The sequence below is a fragment of the Pyxicephalus adspersus genome, unplaced genomic scaffold (assembly GCF_032062135.1).
Source record: "Pyxicephalus adspersus unplaced genomic scaffold, UCB_Pads_2.0 Sca14, whole genome shotgun sequence".
Lineage (NCBI taxonomy): Eukaryota > Metazoa > Chordata > Amphibia > Anura > Pyxicephalidae > Pyxicephalus > Pyxicephalus adspersus.
Window position 1 is genome coordinate 36,209 of NW_027317021.1, and position 5,126 is coordinate 41,334.

Here is a 5,126-nt window from a genome sequence, read left to right on the forward strand (position 1 = left end):
CTGTACAAAACTGAAGCTGTGTGCTGATTGTTATTTACCCGCCACAATCCATTGATCACCACGCCTCCGTTTCCTTATTTAGTTACCCTTCCTTTTTTTCCCGCGTTCTGGATAAGTTAGCCACTAATCTTCTCATAATAATAAACATTATGTTCCGTATTTAATGTTCAATCTGAAGCCAAAACTTTGTCTTTTCTTACCCTTGGAGTTTGCCTGCTTGGATTTGTGTTGGCTATCTGTGTGCTGTGTCCTTTACCATGTGAACTTTGTCTGTCCATGCTCTGGTTGTGTTTTGTCTGTGTTTGTGGTCTGTATGTTCACTGATAGTTTTTGTCCTGTGACTTTGAGTGGTCTGGCTGTGTGTTGTAGTATGTGTAATCTGCAGTATATAACGATTGGGTATATATCTGTTACTAATCTGTCTTAAATTGCATTTTGTTCATATATCGGTATCAGTATCATGGATGAACAGTAGCTAGTGGCTCCCAGGTTTCTGGTCTGAACTGATGAAGTAATAGCGAAAAGTATTCTAGCTCATAGGATAGCTTGGGAAGTCTTGGAAATGTGGGAATACCAATAGCTACAAAACCACTAGATTATACCAGATTGCATGGAAGATTTGTGTGTGTCTAGCTAAATTCTGAGACTCCCTTTACTGGCAGTTGCCACTATTGCAAGCTGAGATTCCCATTACGTAGCAGTGTTACTGTACTTCATATATCTGTCCCCTGTCCCTGCTATTTCATTAACAATTCAAGGATCTCTGTCCTTAACACACAGTCATAAAAATCTACAAAATGCTGTTTTTCCTTTCAGCACATGATTGGGTGGTTGAAGTCAGCAAAGCTTAGTTTATTCCACTGTAATAAATTGCAATATGTACTTAGTAACATTTGCACATAGCAATGTACAGACAGCATAGGTCAGACTAGTTATCTGTATACACATAATATTGTATAGCTGTACTCACCCGCTATGGCCAGGAAAGAGAGAACTAGAGCAACCAGCAGACACATTCTGTACGGCATGGAACTGAAGCTGTGTAATTTCCCGCCACAGTCATCAGGCTCTCTGTACTTTGTAACACTACCTCTGTGTAGATAAGTTAACCCATTAACCTGCTCAAAAAAATAAACATTTTATGTTCTCTAATAAAACATTTTTATGAAGCAAAAACTTTTTCACTTCTTACCCTTGGCCTTTGCCTTGGAGATTTGTGTTTGTGGTGTCTGCGTGTTCTTTGTTAACTTTTTGTTCTGTGTTTGAGTTTTGCGGCTGTGTATTGCAGAATGTGTAATCTGGCTGTGTGTGCCATGACTGTGTTTATTCTATATGTAGAACCCTGCAGTACAGCCATATCTGCACCAGGGTTGTTCTGTCTCCAGAAAACAAGTTTAAAGAGGAAGTTTTGTGAGAAAGAGAGTTTAGAATGTGTGAGATTGGAGTGTAGAAGAGTTTTGTGTATTTGTTTTGTGTTTTACATTTCCTGTACTGTGAATGTATGGGAGTCCAAAAGCTACCAATCCTTCTGGACAGAATTATTAGGATCTGTGGCTGCTACAGTTGGGAAGGTTTAGGTTCAGCAACTTTATGTCCCCCAAAAAATGGGGTCAGCTGACCCTGAATATACTGAATGACAAAGTGTCCCATTTTTTATCTTCCCTAATGGCCCAGGCATATTCTAAGATGACAATTCAATAAGAAATAATTTTAACACACAGAATTGGCCGGATCTTAACACCATTAAGAATCTAATTACCAAAGATCTTGTCAAAAACGTTAATGTTACTTTGCATGAAAATAATTGTTGTGACAGTACATAAGTTTATTGAAAAACACACACAAGGCATGCCAAATTCCGAGCTAAAAGCAGACCAATGACATTTTATGGTTTATGAATATATATATATATATATATATATATATATATATATCCCATTTTGATACAAATATGCAATAAAATTACCTTGGAGATTTTGTCACATAATGGTGATTTTTCAGCTTCACTGATACAATGACATGGTGATGATGGACTTTAGCCTGTGTTAATGATATATGACTATGATAGAGACATTGGATTGTGAGCTTATGGACTTTGTAAAGGTCTGTGTAATACATCAGTCCATTATATATACTAGTTATTGTCATGCACAGAGAGACCACTAGGTGGTCTCCATGGCTTGGCTTGTATGGAGGTGGTGTGAGCCCTAAGAAGGGCCAAAGTGCAGAGTCTAAGCTGTAACCCGGTTTTCCCCAGAGCCTCTGATGGTTAGGGTGTTGCGCTGCTGGTTACGGCCAGGTTGCGGTCCTTGGACACACCAAGGTGGGCAGGCAGGCTACAAAATCACAAGGCAGGCAGATAGTCCAGAAAAGCAAGAGTTGAGACAGGCAGCAAACAAGAGAGGTCAGGTCACATGCCAGGGGTCGATTGCCAGGGATCCAGGAGACAGGCACTAGTGACACAAGGGCCACTGCGGGTACAGGGAACACAGGAGACACTGGAAGCAACAGGAGGCACAGGAGACTCAGGGATATCCACAGACTGACAGGAACACTGGAACAGCACAAGGAAGTTGACTGGGAACCAACACACTAGACAACCAGGGGATAAAGCAGGAGCTGACCAGAGGAGACACTGAATTATGCAACAGGTGAACAGGAACTAGCTCACTGAACTAGGTGCTCGAGACACGTTGCATGAACACAGCAGTCTGTGAGCTAACTAAATAGCCAGAGCTGATCAAGAGGCTATTTCCTGATTGACCAGCGGCATGGACGGAGTTGATAAAGCTTGGAAACAGAGGCATGCCCAGTGACAGAACTGCGCACATGCGCAGGAGAGAGATGCCTGTGTTTTAGTGAGGAACAGGTAAGTGTGACCAGTAATATAAATAATATCCCTGCGTCTATTGGTGAATGGATGAGGAAGAGATATCCTGCCATGTTACCTGGGTTCATAAGAGGATTTGGTAAGCGGGAGGTGACCACCAACCCTGATTTAGTTTGTGGTTTGGGAGAAAGATGTGACCTCCTACAATCCCTGGGTCATTAGAAGATAGAGCAAGCAATATGTTTCCTCACATCATCCCTGGGTCGATTGGTGAATGAGCAAGCATACCTTGCAAGTATACCTACCGTTTTATGGGTCCTTTATGTGATTTGGGGATCTTTCAACCATTTCTGAGTTCACAGGTGATTGGACGAGCAGTATATGACCTCCCACTATCTCTTGGTTCATAAAAGATTGGTCAAACAGGAGGTGACCCCCCCAATCATTCCTGGGTCCATAGATGATTGGTCATCCAAGAGGTGACCTCCCGTTATACTTTCATCCACAGGTCATTTAATGTGGGATAGTGGGAGGTCACCTCCTGCTTGCCCAATTACATTAGACCAAGGAATAGTGGGGGGCTCACCTCCTGCTTGCCCCCATGATCTATCAACTCAGGGTGTAGGTCAACTTCTCCTCTCGCAATAAACTATGCACCCAGGGATGGTGAGAGGTCATCTCCTGCTTACCCAATCACTGCAATCAATACATGAACCCAGAAAAGGTGGGATACCTCTTCCTCACACGGTCACCAGATTCAGGATTAGTGGTGTCCTCCCACCTTCCCTTTAGGCGTTGCTTTCTACTATTCTAGATGCCTTCCCAGAATCCATCCTTTTTTTAAAAGCCAATGATTTTTTTATCAGGAAAAAGTCTCCTGTCCAGGAAACATCCCTGTAATCTTGTACAAAACTTACTGCATTTTGTTCCTATTTTAACTTATTACAACGTCAAACATTGATACACTTGCTTCTTTGTTACCATTTCATTGTATTTTTTATGCAATGTTCAAACTTTTGGAATAGTAAACATAAATTAATATGTGGGTTTTCTGAATGCTTACGGTCTGAATCCCGTAATTCCTATAGAGACTGTAAATATTTGTGTATGTGTGCATAGTTGCATTGTCCGATGGCCAGTTGGCTTGGTTATGTATCTGTTACTAATCTGTGTGTACAGGACTGCAGAGATTGGTCCTGTATGGGTGATATATTTCCTAAGGGTATAGATTTTGGGCTCTTTAAAACCAGGGTTTGCACTAGGGAAAGAGTCCTTGAAAGTAAAGGCATCTCTGCTAGGGTTGCTGTGATTTAGCAAATTTTAGGGCCCTGTACTCTGAAATGGGAAGTAAGGCCCTGGGTGGGCCTTCCCATTCCACCCTGGGTACACACAATGTTTTTGTCTGTAGCAGACTGCAGATCTGCTGTAAGAGCACAGGTGTGCTACCATGGGAGAGAAAGTGGAATAGCAGCAGGTAGGCTGCATCCAAACCTCCCTGGAGATTGTGCTGTTTGCAAAGGGAGGTTGTTGTGGCTGCTCATCCATGCTAATTGGATTTATGGCCTTTGAGGACCGTCTTGGAATTGTCCTAGAATTCTTCGTTCTGGCGAGGAGGACTGCATATGCGTGAGATCAAAATCTTTTCCCCTCAGTGAAAGAAAATGCCCCTTCTTCACATACTCGATCTTGGGCATGCACAGAAGGAGAACCCAAGGGCCTCCGGGCTGTGTGACGTAGGTATCCCGGGAGGCTCTGAACTCCCATTGAGTCCTAATCACCACAGCTATCAAGCAACAGTGCAGGGGTCAGTAGTATGAAACATACTACACAGCACATGGAGTATACCAGTCAAGACAATGCAATGTACAACATAGTATAGTGGGGGGTGGGGAGGTACTATAATGTAGCAGGAATTGGGCCGGTGGATCTGATAATAATGTTCCTCAGTTCAGGACAAATGTTATGAAATGGCTATAATAAGGACTAATATATAAAAGTACTGTAGGAAAACCCTAACAAAGAGCCAACATATTTCAGTTTACTCAGTACATGATAATACACACTCAGAACACATTAACTTACTTTTTACATGCTTTGTAAATGAACAGAATTAGAATCCCCATCACCGTCACCATCGCTCCACAAATCACTGAAATCTGAATCCAGGAATGTTCCTGCTTAATCTCTGGGTCATCTACAACAACACAACCATAGTATAGAAGGCTTTACCAATAAACCAGTCGGACAACAACAGTGTCAAAAGGTTGACTGAGCATTGACCAGGACTGGCTAATCT